Source organism: Malaclemys terrapin, chromosome 3 (genome assembly GCF_027887155.1).
Source record: "Malaclemys terrapin pileata isolate rMalTer1 chromosome 3, rMalTer1.hap1, whole genome shotgun sequence".
Classification (NCBI taxonomy): Eukaryota; Metazoa; Chordata; order Testudines; family Emydidae; genus Malaclemys; species Malaclemys terrapin.
In genome coordinates, this window is record NC_071507.1 from 196,522,781 (window position 1) to 196,541,429 (window position 18,649).

The 18,649-nt window shown below is 46.1% G+C and overlaps 1 long non-coding RNA gene across 1 annotated transcript; it reads left to right on the top strand.

Annotated features, from left to right (window-relative positions):
- Window positions 1–1,431: 1,431 nt before the first annotated feature.
- Window positions 1,432–16,688, top strand: LOC128833473 (uncharacterized). Its single transcript, XR_008444248.1, has 2 exons — window positions 1,432–2,054; window positions 14,978–16,688. It is a non-coding gene; the product is annotated as an uncharacterized LOC128833473 (long non-coding RNA).
- The last annotated feature ends 1,961 nt before the right edge of the window (window positions 16,689–18,649 follow it).

Consider the following 18,649-nt stretch of genomic DNA (forward strand, 5'->3'; position numbering starts at 1 on the left):
AATATGTATTTTTTTAAAAAAGGATATTTTCCTGCAAAATAATTATATTTTAATGAAACTATTTTTTAGTGAGAAAACTTTTCAGTTGAAAAAACGTTGGCCAATTCTAACTCTCAGTAACCCTACAATAACAACCGTGCGTATACAGCCAAACCCCCACACCTACTCACCCACCCAACAACTGTACAATAATAAAGCAGTGGTAAGGGCACCAGCCTAACACTTGGGAGACCTGGGTGCAAGTCTTTGCCCTGCCACTGACTTCCTGTGTGATCTTGGGCAAGTCACTTATCTTCTCTGTGCCTCTCAGTTCCCCAACTGTAAAATAAGGATAACAGCACTTCCTGAACTCACAGTGGTCTGGTGAGGATCAACACATTACAGATTGTGAAGTGCTCAGATAGACAGTGATGGGGGCCATATAAATACCCCAGAAAGCTAGAACCATTGTCCTTAGCCCAGCGTTAAGGAGCAACTCTACAATAAAAGAAGTGGTGTGAGCTAGCAGAAAAACCATTCATGAAGGAAATAGAATTCATTTCCAGCATTCAAAGGCTATTATTATAAACAGCATGGTTAGGGTTAGGGAGTGGAATACAGGACCCCTGGGTTCTATTCCCATCTTTGCCAATAACTTGCGTTAACAAGTGCTAGAATTTTTCAATGGACTCGGCCCCAGCAAGTGGGCCCCTGTTTTCAAAAGAGCTCAGCTCCCACTTAGGCACCTGAACAAAAACCAGCCACCTTTGCAAGAGAGCTCAGGCAGATTTTCAGAAGCACTCCGGACCTCCCATTAAGGAAGATGGAGAGTCCCCCACTTCACTGCCATTGGGAACGATGGATGTTGCTGGGTGCTGAGCTTTTTCCAAAAATCTGGCCCCTACTCTCTGGGCCGCAGCTTCCCCCTCAATAAAATGGGGATAACAATACTTTCCTACCATACATGGGTGTTGAGAGGCTCCATTCGTGTAGTCAGTGAAGTGCTTTGAGATCCTTGGTGGCAAGTGGTATTATTGTGCTTGTTTTATTTCATTCTTAAATATATGTTTATTAATATTGTCAGTGGCCGGTGCTGGTAAAGAAGTTCTTAAACCGCCTATATTTAAAATAAAATAGCCCCATTCTCAGGGATCTCGTCTCGTCATGTGGTCAATCAAGCCTGTATTCACCCATCTGAAAGGGGATAAAAATCGAGATGTGCCCTCCCAGAGCAGGACAGCTGAAGAGGTGTAATTCAACAGCGCTCCGAGTTGTTGCTGTCATCGCAGTGATTGAGGTGGACAGGAGGTGTGGAAATGGCCAGGGCTGGTAAAGGACACAGACAGGTGGGAGGACCAATCTTAGGGGTGGAGCAGAGAGCATGGAATACAAAAGGGATCATGCAGGCCTTTTCAGGGCATAAACCGGGAGATGGAGAGGAAAGTGAACAAGCTGGGGTGGGGACAGAGTGCAGAAGGGAAAGAAAGAGAGAGAGGGATACACAGGGACTTGCACTCGAACGGTCAGATTTCTAGTAAGCCTCATTGCAAAGGGCAAAGCTATGAATGAATGAACCAGGAAGGAGCAAAACAGCTGGAGATAGGCAGAGGAATGGGTGTAAAGCTCTTAAAAATATCCAAAGCAAGGACCCTAAAGGGAACTAAAGTGAAGGAGAGGGGTATTAGTCATTCCAGGAAGACTGAGCTGTGGGAGGGAATTTAAGTAGCATGCCCCGAAAGGGAAGGAGCGGGAGTCTAAGAAATTATGTAAGTGAGAAATAGGAAAGGGGGAACTCCCCTCCCCTCCCATCACTCACACACTCACTCACACACAGTAAGCTGCTCAGAAGCCTTTTTAACTGGCTGAGAGAATCTTCCAGGCCCCCAAAACCTGGCCACTCACTGCATGACATTTCTGACCACACCAGCTGCAGCTTCCTCGCGGGACTCTCTAAATAGACTAAATGCCCCATGGTGAAGCTGCCTGCAGAATGAACCCCCGTTTGGGGCCTGGAGCGATGCAGGGACCGAGCACGAGGAAGAGGAGAAAGACACCTGCAACGTCCCCCAGTGAAGGTAATTTCTGTGATTTTCCAGTGCAATATTTTAACAGGCTCCTCCTCTCATCCCCTGAGAATTAGCATCATTTATTATTTGTCCAGCAGAGCCTAGAAACCCCAGCCAAAAGCCAGGCCTCGCTGTGATAGGTCCTGTACAAATGCACAGTATGAGACAGCCCCTGCCCCTTGCCAATGAAATAGACAAGACACATAGTGGATGGGAGGGGAAACAGAGGTGAGGGGACTTGCTCAAGGTCATGCTTCAGTTCAGAGCCAAGAGTAGCACTCAGGTTTCCTGACCCACAGTCCAGTGCCCTTGCCCAGTGCATGGATAGGGTATGGGTGTGAGAGACTACGTGTGTAACTTTGGGCAAGCCATTTAGCCTCTCTGTCCTCAATTTCCCCATCCATAAAATGGGGACAATAGCATTGCCCTGCCTCATAGAGGTGTTATGAAGCTAAATACATTAAAGATTGTGAGTGGTCTAGCTACATATACGCACTTAAGACAGAGAGAGCAAAAAGTTTGTTAGTTATAAATGGAGTTATAGGTGTCACCGCTATAGGACGTTGTGGGCACTGAGCAGTGGTATCATAATCAGCAGCTGTTACTACTGTGCCTGTGTAAATATTTGTTACAAATGCAAAACTGTCCAGGCTACTGTTAGAGTAGCTGCTTAGGAGACATTGAAACCCACATGCTGATAGAGCAGCACAAGAGTAGACTAGACCATGCAAGGAGAGATTTAGCAGAATCCCCTAGAGAGACATTTCTTGAGGCTTATAGCTAGAGAAAGACAGAATCAAGGGATGCTTTTGGGATTTCAAAACCAGTTTGAAGAGGCTTTGGATTGGCAAAGAGGAGAATTCAGAGTCAGGTCCCATTTTTTGCCAAACCCTGACATTTTGGGTCAGGAGAATTCTCATCAGTCGTTCTGGGATTGCTACAGGATCAAAACCATAACATGGCCCATGATATTTATTGTTCTCACCCAAAGTAAAATTGTAGCAATATCTCCCCATATCAGAGGTTGCTCTATAAACCGGCACAAACACCATTCTTCTCCATAGCATCATCCACTGTATGTCTCAAGAAATGACCCCCTGAACTGTTCTCTACAACGCCTCCGGAAGTGACCATCATTATGAGAAAAGCAACAGAGGGTCCTGTGGCACCTTTGAGACTAACAGAAGTACTGGGAGCATAAGCTTTCGTGGGTAAGAACCTCACTTCTTCAGATGCAAGCATTCTTCACTTGCATCTGAAGAAGTGAGGTTCTTACCCACGAAAGCTTATGCTCCCAGTACTTCTGTTAGTCTCAAAGGTGCCACAGGACCCTGTGTTGCTTTTTACAGATTCAGACTAACACGGCTACCCCTCTGATACTTGATCATTATGAGAGACAGCCTTGGTTATAAGACCTAAATGTTTCAGAGGTTGGGTCAACAAGTTATCTGTAGGGGAGGAAAAACCAGGAGACTTACCCCTCTAGCTTTCTTATCCTACAATGTATCGTCCTTCTCTTCCTCCTCCTCAAGGTTTATGTTGACTAGACAGATAGGCAAATAGTATCAAAACTTTTATTGCCTCCATTGCTATGACACAATCTTTAGGGTATTTATCTTCACACACATCTCCAAGATACAGATGGGGAACTGCAGCACAGAGATTAAATGACTTGCCCAAAGTCACACAAGAAGTCTGGGGCAGAGCAAGGAATTGAATCTAGTGCTTCCACCTCCCAGGTTAGTGTCCTGACCACGCTTTCTCGTTCACTCACTGTGTTATGACATGCTCTTGACGCTGGCCAGAGCTTTTACTCCTTTGTGTGGCGACTGCTGGCCAGTAGCAGTGTCACTTATTTTAATTGGGAATGTAAAACTGTGTACAGGAAGCTACCGTTTATTTGTCTTATGCCCAGGTCTAAGGTATTTCCAGCCTCCTCTGTGTTTCCTACACTTGGGCCACACCGTTGGGAACCAATCAAAATAAGAACAGAAACAAACATTGTCAGCCTCCCAAAAGCAACACGGTCATATCCCAATATCCTCATGCCCACTGTGTGTCTGGCCCCTCTCCTTCTGTCTTTGGAGGCTTAGCCCCCGAAACCAGGGGGGGCTCTAGATGGGGATTAGCAGTCCAACTGGTCAGAGTAGGGGACTGGCATCAGGATGTCAGGACTGTTTACTTGGTTCTGTCACAGGCTTGCCAAGGAATCTCCGGTCCAATTTTTCAAGAGTTCAGTAACTTAGGGCTTGTTTTAGAGTTCTCACCATGAGACACCTAGGAGCGGATTTTCAGAGGGGCTCCTCACCCACAGCTCCCATTGACTTCAAGAGGAGTTGTGGGTGCTCAGACCCTTTAAAAGGGATTCACATGGGACACGCACACAAAAAGAAGTGGATGTGTCTATAAACGTGATTCTCTGTGCCTCAGCGTCTCCCATCTGTAAAATGGACACAATAATGCTCACCTGCTTTGGGAGGACACGTGAATTTTTATGAAGTGATCACTGTGGTACAAAGGTAGAAATGGATGGGAAGAACTCGATTTGCCATCAGAATAGCCAAGAGAGCAACGAAGTTGAGCCCAGAGTCCCCCTGAAAAGTGTTAAACAGAAGAATGTTTATTTGTTGAATGGGATGCAATGCTGTCCTCAGATACACCCATGCAACCCCCGTTAGAGACTAAAGGAACTGCAGTTGCTCGGCATCTCTGAAAATCAGGTGCCTAAATATAGCTGTAGATGCCTCACCAGGCACCAAGCCCAGGAATTTTAACCTAACTGATTTGCCCAAGGTCAGATGGGAAGCTGGGAACAGCCCCTAGATCTCCTGAGGCTCACTCAGGTGCCTTAACCACAACACTGCCTTCCCTGATGTGGCTGGAGGAAGAGTTAGGCTGGTAGCGATGAGCAGTTGAAAGGTTTGCCAGGAGGAGAGAACTGAATACCTTTTGCTGCCCCAGTCCTGCAAGGTGCTGTGCTTTCTCAACTCCTCCAACGGGAGCCGAGGATGCTGAGCACCTCCCAGGAAGTGCCATGGGGCCTGATTTTCATTTACACCAAGACACTCTGCATCATTCTGACAATGTAAAGAAGCCTCTAGGGGAATGTAAATACAGAGTGGTGTAGAAGAGCCAAGAGCTAGTATCTACTGCCCTCCTTCCAATGACAGGGAGGCACCTGTCTTTCAGCTGCGGAGCGGAGACTAGCTTGTGAGACAGCCTGGCAGAGTGAGCGCATGAACTGCAGTGGTATTAACAAGACTGCTTCTAAAGTGTCACCTACTGACTATTTACTAATGGAAAACCATCACCGTTCCAGTGACCCTAAGGGGACAGCTGCACCCTTCTGCTCTCCTTCTCTGAGCCATACCATGAATGGACAGATGTGGCCCTGTATATTCCTCCAGGATTGGGTTACTGTTATCTGAGCTGAAAGGCATGATCTGTTGTCTGGTAATTCATACGTCTTCTGTTCAGAAGGAATTTAATTTCTTGCATTGATTTTTTTTTAAAAGATATTGGCTCAGTTATATATTTTATACATTACAGATTCAGTTCTTTATTGCAGTCTTCAGTTGCCATTTTAGTTTTTAATAATCCCTTAAATTTTTTATGTGTTTTATTCATTCCCATAATCTTCATAGACTCTTTTGTACATTTTTACAAGTTTTCTTTTTCTGCCCTAATTTTTTTAAAGTCATGCATCGATATGATCTTGTGGGTCGGGCCTGCAAACCTTTACTCATATGAGTAATCCTTACTCAGCCAAACAGAGCGCACTTCTACACCGGTGCCGCTCCAATGACTTTGATAGATACATTCCTGATTTACACCAGTCTGAGAACAAAAACCCAGGCTCATTAACTGCAGTGGGGCCACATACATGAGTAAGGATAACTTGCCTGAGTAAATTCTGCAGGATCAGATACTCATTGGACAATTAGATCTCTCAATACGTGTCCTCTGATCTTACTGTTTTTCCCTCAACTTGAATTATAGTGTGATAAAATAGCTGACACTTATGGAAAAGTCCTGTGGACTCGAATGGGAAGGAAAACAGTGCAATGCTATAAAAGTGACATTAGAATCCCATACATTTTAGTAAAGGAGTGTATGGAAAATATACTATTTTTAAAATGATCCAACAAAACTTAATAAAATAATGATCTCTCTGCTACAGCATTCTGCAGCTTGGTTTAAAAATAAAGAACTACAGAGAGGCTAACGGTCTTTGGCCTGGTCTACACTACCTTTTCTAAACCTTTACGTTAAACCTTTTCTAAAGGTCTGATGGATCTGAACTGAGACAGCAGTAAACAGGTCACAGTTAAACCAGAATAAAAAGGATGACAGTTTAATGACTATATTCCCACTCATTTTTCTCCCTCTCTCTTTTTTTAAAACAAACACTTTGGGAACATTTTATTACTATTTTATCTTTATTTGTAACATTTCCATTTTCTCCATTAGTATAACCTAGTATCCTCTGTTATGTTGAGCAACAGTGGTTTCTCTTTATCCCATATGCATTTTCCTCTCCCATTCTTTTTAATGTTGGCACTTTAAATCTGGCCCTCTCTTGAGGTCTGATGTGCATCAAGGATCCAAGTCAGATTACAATTTTACTTAAAGATAGACAAGCTGAAAAATAAGGACGCAGGTTTCTAAGCGACCTTCCACCTCCAAAGCTTGGGGGGTGGTTCCTGATCAGACACTTTGGTGCAGTTGGAATGAAAAGTGCTAGATCTGGGGCCAGACCCACTTTGCAACCTTAAAGCTAACTTAACTGGCAAGTAGATGCTTCTTCCAGAAGGAGAACACTGTTGAGTAATGTAGGTCTGCTACAGCAGCTTCATTCCACCTCTGCCCCCAGTTTCAGAGGTTTGTGATGTGCCTAGGGAAAATGGACATGGCTGGGGCCTCTGTATACCCCATTAATCCCCAGCTACCAGAATATCCCCTTGGAAATGCGGACAGTTGGGTGTAATATAGAACCACCCCAGGGCTAAATAGGCTCAGGATAAAGAAGCAGCCACTTTTTCAGGTATTTGGGGAGGAGGAAAGCTGATGGGTTATTGTTACTGCGGCTGTCAATACTGATAATCCATTAAATCAGCTATTGAGCTTTTGATTTTTGAATATGGCCTCAACCCGGAATTGGAATGGGCACTATAAATAGTTGAAATATGTCAATTCCATGGGATCCATGCTCCCAGAACAAGAGGCCACCGCTGGTGAAATGCTGGTTCCACTGAAATCAGCTAGAATTTTATTATTATTTGTATTATTCTAGCACCTACAAGCCCTATCATGGACCACATTGTGCTAGGTGCTGTACAAACAAAGAACAAAAAAAGATTTCAGTGGGGCAGGTTTCCATCCCACCTCTTTAAGCAAAGGGTACACGGAATTCTCACCTTGTTTTAAATGTAGTAACTATAGTTGTAATCAGGTCACCATGTGCTGAAAGGTTGACCATGTGGGAGGCCAGTGGGTGGACATATGATGGCCGTGCTGTTTCGGGCTGAGGTTTTTGTGATGATCACTATCCCTTATAGAAATGAAATGTTGGTCTTGATCCTGCCACCAAACATTTATGCATGTGAGGAGCTTAAGTCATACGACTCGTCCCATAATTCAGGTGTTTCTAAGGCTACATCTACCCTATGAGCTAGAGGTGTTATTCACCTGCTTGTGTACACACACGCTGCTGAGCGCGCATCGAGATTACACGGCTATTTATCCTTGTGCTGTCGCAATAGTGCTGCAGCTGATCTGTGCTGAGTACACACCCACCCCTTACAGGCAGGTATGTACTCGGCCTGGCTCAGCTGTGCATCCACTGCCCGAGCTATTTACAATCACACTAGCTTGATGAGCGCTTGCGCAAGTACGTGTACACAAGCAGGGGAATCCTACCCCTAGCTCGCAGTGTAGATGTCCCCTTAAAGATGGTCTAGTTTCTCCACAAGTTACTAGCTTTGATGCAGGAACTGCTGAGTGAAATTCTCTGGCCTCTGTTATGAGTAAGTCAGACAGGATCGGTCCCTTCTTGCCTTAACAAGGTATGAATCTGTAACCCACTGACGTCAACGGAACCAGTCAGCGGAGCAAAGTGACTCACGTGTGTTTGTAATAGCAGAACTTTCAGTTAGTACATTAAAAAAATAACCAAGCCTGCAATAGACTGATTAACCTCACAATAACATAGCGATAAAGAATAATTCCTTGAGGAAAATGTGAACTAAATCAGCCTTCGCTTGAAATAGTTTAAACTGTCTTGGTTACTTTTCCAATATAAGGAACCAAGACAGAGGAAGGACAGCCCAATGGTTTAAGATTTCCAGTCATGCTTCTGGGGCACTGCATCAGCTGACAGCATCTGTTAATCTTCCCCACAGGGGGTAGTTCATTTTGTGGAGGAAGGCTCCAGATTCACTTCCTGTCAAACTTTGCGTAGGGTTGTTGTGCATGGTTACTTTCCACTCCAGAGATAGTCACTTCCACCACAGAGAGCAAAATTCTCCTCCCAGACCTGCAGTGTATCTCCTTTGATCCTAACATTCTGCTCTCCTGATCTGAGCAATGGATTACATATGCAGTGTATGTTATGCATCCTCCTCTGTGCCTGATCCACCTAGGATGAGAGTCTGCTAGTGCTCCAAGCTATGGGATTTAGTCCTTTAGCCCAAGCTATAATAGCCCGGGCTTATCATGGGAGTTCCCCTGTTCAATCCCCCAGTGATGACTAACATGATGGTCATTGGACCTGTTGACATTACTGAAGAGGAAACGGAGAGAGAACAAAGTTGCCATCCACGGTGATGTTCTCAGAGGAGACTATAGCCCTTTGCTTTTAAAGCAGCCTATTGAGTGAACTATCACCACCATTCAGTTATACTCATCTTCTCCCACCAAGCTCCAGCTTGTACTCTGGTCCTATTTGCTAAGGGCTCTCCCATCGACACCACTGGCAGAGGGCATAGCAATTGCAGTTATATGCACATCAGGAGAGCTAGAATTAGACCCCAGCAAACATAGCAATAGTACTAATACTTATACTTAGCAATTTTCATCTTCAAAGTGACTCACGGACATTAGCTAGTGGAACCTCACAAGCCCAGCTACGCACATTCTGGGATATAGGCAAGTACTTTTATAGGATTTCACAAACAAAGCAAGTTAGGCAATTTGTCCAACATCACAGAGAGAATCAGTGTGAAAGCTAGGATTAGAACTCAAACTCCTGCCTCTTAGCCAGACCACTACAGCACACTTCATGCTGACACAGAGGCAGATTTGTCATGCATTTCCTGCACATTACATCCGCTAGGCTAAGAAAGCTGCAACCTTGAGTCAGAACACCATGTGTAACATCCGTTGTGTTTGTGCCATTCTTTTGTATGGACAGACATGGAAATCCTTCCTCATACCCTCATTTAAAATCTCCATTCCCAAATACACTTGCATCCAAACCCCCCAGTCGAGTAACCACAGCTTAGAGGCTGTGAGCAGAAAACACCACCACTGATGAACCCACCTTGATAAGCAGGAGAACTGCTGTGGAAAAAATGAAGCATGCATGCATCACCATAGTCCATAATACAGAGCTGCCACTGTATCTATCGTATGAGGAGTTTATGAAGTTCCTTAAGGGAAGTGGTGGAAACCCTATGAAAAGTACTGCAGACTATACTTTAAGGAACACTCCTGCATCAGTAGTAGGCATCTAACAGACAGGCAGAGCACTGGACTGGGAATCAGGAGATCTGGATTCTATTCCTGGCTATGCCACTGACCTACTGTTGACCTTGGGCAAGCCACTTTGCCTCTTTTTCCCCTCCCAGCCTTTGGCTTGCAAGCTCTTCAGAGCAGATACTGTCTTCCTCTGGGTGTGTACAACTCTAACACACCAGGATAATTCTCTTAGTTAGGGCTCTAGGCAGCACCAGGATAAATTATAATAATCCTAAAGAGAAGATTAGTTAATTTAAGAAGGGATTTTCCATCTCCAGCTTCTATGGTTCCCATTTTTATTTATGAATTGTTTTCACTCAATAAACAGCCTTATTTTCAAAGTTTTAAGTGTAGAGTTGTGCATGCAAAATGTACCTAAATACCCCATGTAATCCTTGTGCATGCAAATCAGGGCATGCTAGTAACCAGAATTGCGCCTTTGCACAAACACATAAATTGCTCTTGCAAACGAGGCATGCAATTGATATTCTCAATTGCCTGAAAATCTGTCCCCAGCTATCCAGAGTCCACCAACTGCAAAGGTGGACTTGAATGCCTCTGTGTGCCCACGGCTTTCCAAAAAGGGAAATACTTAATCCAGCATTGAAACATCCGAGAAGCTATATTATCTGTTTAAGAGTGGAGGATGGGCAGCTGTCCTATTGCCTGGAGACTGACAGACAGACTTCTCTTTTGAGACAACATGCTTCTTTATATCCCCATATGAATTATGCTGCTATGGAATGTAAGGAAGTGTGTGGTTTCAGGGAGATGAAATTATATACACCATCACCCTCTACTCCCTTTCTGCTTGTGTCTGTTGCCATGACGCAGACACTTGTACGTGTCTGATTTACTTTAGTTGCTAAAAGTATCAGTGTGAATGGAATGCTCGTAAAGGTTTCGACAGCCATGATTCACCCCATGATCTTGTCTAGATACCTCACTTCTCTGCACGTAGGGTTCCCCATGTGTAACACAAATGATACTCACCCAGCTTTGTAAAGGACTTTTGGAGGAGACTTCCATTTCGACTTCAGTTAGCCACCTAAATCCCATTGACTTTCACTAGGATTTAGGAGATTAGTTGCCATGTGTGCTTGTGAAAAATCTCACCTCTTGAGATCCAGGAATGAAAAGTGCTAAGTCACAGCAGAAAATGGATCAGACATTCCTCGCTGGTCAGGAATGGCATGGGTTTAGTGACATGGGGAGTTAGTTGCACAGGGACCATCGGCACGTAGCCTGGGAGGATTCAGAAATTAAACAGGTTAGGGGCTGGTCCTGATCTCAACTAAGTCAATGACAGAACTCCCCTTGGTGCTCTCTGTGGCACATGGCAAGTCCATCATTAATGGGCTATCAATGCACACATCAAGGGCAGGAGCATAGGGATTGCCAGATTGGATCAACACTCAATACCAGCTGCACACAGAAAGTTTCTTTCTAACCCCTATTAGTTATGCCCTTAAGTAGGACATACATGCCTTCCAAAAAAATTTTTTTTAATCTTTACTATGATAGCTTTGGAGAGTCTTATCTAGTCAGATGTACAATCCTATTTTGAATCTTACAAAGCTCTTGACTTCAATGATAGCATGTTGAACTCATTACCACGAGATTACAGTAAATTGTCAGATACGGGGCCAATGGCCTCTTGCCCTCCCAAGATGAGGCAAATGATCCAATAATGTCATGCAAATATTACCACTAGTATTGGGCTAAATCAACAAATCTTTATTCCGTTTTAATTCGTTCCTTACTATGGCAAAACTCCTGTTGAATCTATAGGAGTTTTACTGGACTAAGGGAGAAATTTTCAATGGTGCCTACGTGATTTAGGAGCCTACGTCTCAATTTCAAAAGAAACTCAGGCATTTACGAGATTAAGTCCCATTCAAAGTCTGTGAGATTTAGGCTCCTAAGTCACTTATGTGCTTTTGAAAATTTCACCTGGCGTCAAAACTGACTAAAGATCTCTGCTTTTGGCCATTTATTCTTAAATCCTGGGTGATCTTATCCCCATTGTAAGTTGGGATCAGACACAAACATATAATGCTTTAATCAGTTTTAGTTGCTTTCAGTGCACTGCATTGATTGGTTGTGAATGCACTTCGGAGCAGAAAGAGGGTCGGGGAAAGTTATTTTTAAAAGATAGCAGGACAAAATGCTTGGGACAAATAGGAACTTCAGAAAACAGAGGAAAGGGGACTATGGTCCAGTGGCTTGTGCACTGGGATTTCAGTACAGTGTGGTCCAGAAACCCATGTTCTTGTCTTGGTTTTGCTGCTAAATCCCCAGGCAAGTTACTTCCCCTCTGTGTGTTTCCTCACCTCTTAAATTCCTTAATAACTTAGAGATCCCCAGCGATAAAAGCACCAAGTAAGCGCTTAACCCATACTCCAAAGAGAACCCAAATTTTAAAGAGATCTGAAAAAGCTGGAGATTGCTTTTGGTTGGATATTTTTCATGCCCCTCCTCCCAGCCTCATTTCCACCAGAAGCAGATGTTACCAGGGCTCCGGTTGCCATATTTCTGGGCCACCACTGAAACCAAGAAGGGCTGGAAATCTCACAACTGATCTCATGACATTTTCAATCCAGTTTCCACACCAGAGATGTCTGGAGGAGGTCCAGATGAGCATCCAAATGTGTTCTTCCTCTTCCAGCCTCTGCCCCTTTTGAGGTTCTCCATCTCTAGAAGTAATCTTTCTTCTGTTTCAAGTTGTTTTCCTGTGGCAAAAATATTACTTTGCACTTCTTTGGCACCTTGCATTCAAGAGCCGTAATGAATGTTAGGAGCATTAATGCAACAACACACACAGTTTTGAAAGCTGAGCCCTACTTTCAACTCCACCCTGCATTGTTAAAAGGTCAATTCAAAAGGCGCTGTCACTCAATCGCACCCGTGTAGATTTTTGTCATATGATGCTTCCTCTCCTTTCTTACATGCCCCGACGAGAAGGGGGATAGTTATTAAAATTGACATATAACTGACACTCCTAGCAGCAGAGTTTGAACCCACTGAAACGAATGGGGAAGTTCACTGCTTGGAGCTGTTGTGTCAGGCTCTCTGCAAACTCGGGCAGACCTTGCTGTATCAGTTACATTCACATCACATTTTCAAGATTCTCTTCTGAACCATAAGTAGCTTACTTGTTAAAGAGACTCTGGAGAACAATTTAGATGCTCTCTCTTCCCCCTCCCCCTCTCTCAGATGACATGCTCCACCTCAGGGAAATGCTGCATTAATGAATTAAGTTAGTCACCCCTGCAAGGCAAGCATTACTAGCCCCATTTTTACAAGTGGGTGAACTGAGACACAGAAGTGACACGAGGGCCCATAGGGAACGAGCAGCAGAACAAAACACAACGCCCTGTTCTAACTAAGTTATCATCACTGCTTCCTTAGGGCTCGTTCTGAGAGGTAATATTAAACTAGCCCTTGGGAATGGTTAAAGGTTCTGCTGGTTATGTTACAGATTCCAGAGAAAGGAGAATACTGTGGAAGTAGTGAATTCTCTGTGGTTTTGAGCAGATCCTGGATATTCCATGCCACTTCATTTACATTCACTTGTCAGCCACCCAGAGTTGATACAAAATGAGACCATTTTTACAAGTCACCACTGTGTCTCACAATATCCATTACATTTTGGTGCACAGTCTGGGCCTGATTCGTCAAGTTACACACAAGGAGAGGCAGCGTGATCCTGTACCTAGGATGCTGGGTACACAGGAAACCTGGATTCTAGGGTTGGTTCTGCTGCTTTGTCACAGGACAGGGTCAAACCACTTCATCTCTTTCCTGTCACCTCCTTTGGGCGTCATATCTATTTAGCTAGGAAACTCGTGTGGCAGGGCCTGACTCTGAACAGCACCCAACACAACAGGGCCCTGAGTTGAGGCCTCTAGGCGCTACTCCAATACAAAAGCTGCCACCGACCTGCTCCTCCTCTCAGTGTCATGGGTTCAAATCACTCCTCTCTCTAGAGTCACACTAGTATAAAACTGGCATGGAAGAGGAGAAAAAGGCTCAGATATTGAATGCTTCCCTGAGCAGTTTTTGGCAGGAAGAAGGGGCCTCTCCTGAGGGAATATACAGTTCATGCAGCTGGTCTTTTCTGTTACACAGTTTAACATTCCCGGCAATGCCAAGCACCGATGGGGGATGGAAGGGAGGGAAATGCTCTGAATTAAGACATCTCGCTGAGGGAGTCTTGTCAGGTCCCTGACGAGCCACACACACATGGCGCGGGGCCTCGGCGTGGGTGGGGAAAATGCGACTTTGGGGCTGTTTAAGAGATGCCACGAGGCCCATTGTTGGAAAGCCCCGGCAGCTGTCAGCAGGCTGGTCATCTCAGGTACAGCTGGAGGGGGCAGAGTCCCTGAAAAGTGATGCCTGACTGACAACTGACAGGTGATTTCCTTTCAATTGACAAAGGAGGGGTCTTTCCTTCCCCCTTTCAAAGGGGGAAGGGGGAAGAGCGAGAGCAGATGTACGAAGGGAAAGCTGCTAAACTTCTTGCTGCTGCTAGAGATGGGCCCAAGCCCTGAACTTGGGGAGAGTTTGGGAACCCAGCTTCAGTACTTGGGCCCAGGCCAAAACTGGCAAAGCTGAAACTACCCCAGACTCCGGGGAAGGGGGGCAACGTGGATTCAGAGCCAGAACTCAGCTTTGTGGCTTGGGCCCATCTCCAATGGCTGTTGAACCTGCTTGGCTAGCCTGAAATTCACCCGAGCGCAGAGAGCCCACACAAGACTTTAGGCATCACTTAAGCCCTATAGTAAGGCCCTGGGATTCCTGCCAGTGCCATCAGGGGAAGCAGGATTAGGCCCCAAGAGGGGCAGGAGGCGTTACTGCCCTGAGGTCACAGACTTGTCATAAGGACTCTGGGGAATGCAGTACTCAGATCTCTGAATGCAAAGCACAAGGTAAGTGCTAAGCACTGTTCTTCTGGATTAACTCTCCTGATGCTCCATATGGGGTAGAGAGCTATACTACCCCCATTTCACAGACGTGGAATCAGGGATTTGCCCAAGATCACATGGAAGATCTGTGCCAGAGCAGGGAACTAAACCCAGGTCCCCTAAATTCCAGGCTGGGGCCCCAACCTCTGGGCCAGCCGTCCACTCCCTGTCAATGCCCAGCGGTGGCTGGTAACTTTGCTCAACTAACCTGTGTTAATTATGTTGCAGGTAAGGCACCGTGAAGCGGACTCCATTGCAAGCAGCTGGAGCTGCACATGCTCACATGGATACAGGGGCTGCACCCTGCTCTGGCTGGTCAAACGGAACCAAGTCCGTCTTCCTTGGAGGTTTGGTCCCCTTCAACCAGCTACAGCAGTGCTGAAATCGTCCGGCCGTTGGAGGAAGACACCTCCCCCACCCATCAACTCATCCCCACAGGACTTTCCTCCTAAATGTGCATTTGATTCTTGTTAGCATGTTCTGCATACAGCGCACATGGGAGGAGGGTGCTGATCCTTATGGGCAATGTCTTGATTATACCTACTGGGCAAGGTCCTCAGGGGTTATCTGAGCTACACTCAGAGCACCTGGCCAAGAGGGTGGTGGCAACAGGGGGCTTTCTGCCCCCTTTCCAGTCTCCTGATCCTAGGGGAAATCTGGGGGCTACTTCAGCCCCCAGCACAAGTGAGAGCAGCCTTAAGGCTGCTCTAACTTGCAGTGGCCCAGGCTCACTGAACTCCAGCCAAGTCCTTCCATCCTTCAGCATGTCAGCAAAATACTCCCTACGCCCCGGGGACCAAGAGCAACTGGAGTAGAGCTAGCAAGCTCCTACACAAGGGTGATTCCCAGCAGTACTGGATTTCCAATTAGGCACAGTAAGCACATGCCTTGGGGCACTGCCATTCTAGGGGCCCCTAAAAGTGGGTTAAAAGTTAAAAAGTTAATATAGTAGAAACCTCAGAGATAGACACCTCAGGGAATGGAGGTTGTGCGTAACTCTGAAGAGGCGGTTACAGACTTCAGCCACATGTCGGGTTGGGGCTGCAGTCGCAGGGTTGGGGGGAAGTGTCAGGGCTCCAGGTACTGGTCAGGACTTCTGACTTTTGGGGCACCAAGGCTTCAGGCAGGGGGCTCAGGGCTTCTGCCCCACTGGAGCACTGGGGTTCAGTGCTTTAGACCTGGGGGGAGCACTGAGATCAGGGCTTCAGTCCTATGACTTCATTCCTAGTTTCAGCCTCGCAGGGGGCCCTGGGGCTCCCCATGTCTCTGCTCCTGGCTTCAACGGGGCTCAGGGCACGCCAGGGCTTGGGGCTTTAGCTACCGGGGTGGGAGAGGAGAGGCAGGGTAGTACTGGGACTGAAACTAGTGCTCCCCTTGTAGCTAAAGCCCCAGTGACCCCTGTGGGCCCCCAAGAGGTTTTTCAGACCCAAAGGCTCCACCACATACTTTCAGTCTGCGTGACTTGGTAGAGAATAAAAAAAGTATGAAGACAAAAGAGGTATAGTCTCCATGAGAGCAGAGTGTGTGTTCTCTCACTTACAAGCTGTATTTAAACAAACTGGCAGCCACTTCCAAGAGCGGCCGATGCCTAGCAACGTAAGCATGTGTGGCACACACAAAACAGTTACATAACCGCATACCCTGCAACACACACAGAAACACACACACAAAGTTCTCCCTTCACACACACATGCCGCACAAGTGATGGATTCAGAGAGAAAAAAAATAGCCTGGGAGCTTATTTATTTCCCAAGCATCAATAGAAGATGCGGGTTCCCTGAAAATCAGTGCCTGAATATGGATTTCAATGCCTAACCTTTGACACACAACTCGGAAAACGTTGGCCAGTGTTCAAAGGTTCAAGTCTGTCATTAAATAAAATAAGGCATAAGGTACACAAGTCCTTTGTTGGTTTAATAAAAAAGTAGCATGTGCATAATTATTCTCTCTTTTTATTTTTTAAAACACAGATTATACTGCACATGTAACGCTTTTCCAACACACTGCGTAGACAGACTGCTGAGACGTTGTCATGGGTGCGCTCTGGGTTAGATTTATTCACAGCTGTTTTTGCAGCAGGGCACAGTATTAGTAACCCAGAACAGATTATACCAGAGAGATATGAATATCCTTTGTTCTGAACTCTGAATTTTCTCAAGACAGGTTCCACTCCTGGGTGGTGAAGCACTGGAATGCATTACCTAGGGAGGTGGTGGAGTCTCCTTCCTTGGAGGTTTTTAAGGCCCGGCTTGACAAAGCCCTGGCTGGGATGATTTAGTTGGGGATTGGTCCTGCTTTGAGCAGGGGGTTGGACTAGATGACCTCTTGAGGTCCCTTCCAACCCTGATATTCTATGATTCCAGCAAAAGGCAGGAGAGCTGCACAACGCTGCTCTCAAAATCCATCGGAAAAAAAGAGCCATGAACGACACACACAATGGTGCATGTTTTAAGTCAGCACAAGTAGAGAGTGGATCCATTACTCATGAGCAGCAAAACCACAAACGAATGCCACTAATGATATCTAGCCCTTTTCATCAGTAGCTTCAAAGTTGATCAGTACCATTATCTCCATTTTACAGATGGGGAAATGGAGGCATGGAGATGCAAACTGACTTACCCAGCGTCACCCTGCAAACCAGTAGCAGAGCTGAGACTAGAACCCAGTCATTCTAGATCCCAGTCTGACACTCTAGCCACTAGGCCACGCTGCCTCTCTCTTGTAAAGCCTCTTCCCCCACCACTCAACACTCATGCATTCTGTGTATGTACACTACATATTTTACAGGAGATACTTCCCCAAGGTGAGAGGCACTCACCCTATGCCAGCAGAAGACCTAAGCCCCACATAAATGCCTCTAGTTACTTTGGTGACATAGCAGGATATGAGGCTGGTGCTGGCTTTCTGCACAGGGGAGAGCCACATCTGAAATGTTTTAGGGAGTTTATGGATTCATAGATTCCAAAGCCAGAAGGGATCACTGATCATCTCATCTGCCTTCCAGTATGGCACAGAGGACTTCTCGAAAGTAATTCCTAGAGCAGATCTTTTAGAAAAACATCCAGTCTTAATTTAAAAATTGCCAATGATGGAGAATCCACCACAAGTCTCGGTGAATTGTTCCAATCAGGGCCGACTAACTTTTTTGCTGCCCCAAGCAGCAAAAAAAGCACCGCCCCGCCCCGCCGAGCCCCCCCCCCCGCCGAGCGCCACTGGAAAACCCCCCCCCCGGCGCCACGCCCTCCCCCGCCCCCCCCCCCGCCGAGAGCCGCACCGCCGGAGCCCGCCCCCCCGCCAAGCGCCGCGCCACCGGAACCCTCCCCCCTGACCGCCCGCCCCCGCGGAATGCCACGCTGCGCTGCCCCCCGCCACCCCAAGATTGGCCGCCCCTTACCAGGTGCCGCCCCAAGCATGTGCTTGGTTGCCTGGTGCCAGCCCTGGTTCCAATGTTTGGTGAGTTACACTCACTGTTATAAAATTACCCCTTATTTCTGAATTTGCATAGTTTCAACTTCCAGCCATTGGATCATGTTATCCTGATCTTGTTTAGTCTAAACTCTTTGGGGTAGGGACGGGGACATTGTTAGCACTTAAACCATAAGTAGATCTCTACTTCAGACTGTGTCCAGCCTCATCAGGTGTGGCATGTAACCCAAGAACAACAGGAGAATTTGAAGCCAAGACCTCTAGCTGTGCACCACAGACCTTGAGGTAAGGGACTAAAAACATTGGCATGGAGCCTACACCTATAGCCACAAAGGAAGGAAGAACATACAATACACACCGAACAGGGGGTTACAGGAGAACCTACTGAGAGGTTCTGAACACTTCCCGCTCCCGTCAGGGATGCTCAGCAGTATAGCTGGCTGAGCAACACATTTTTTGTTCAGCTCACTACCG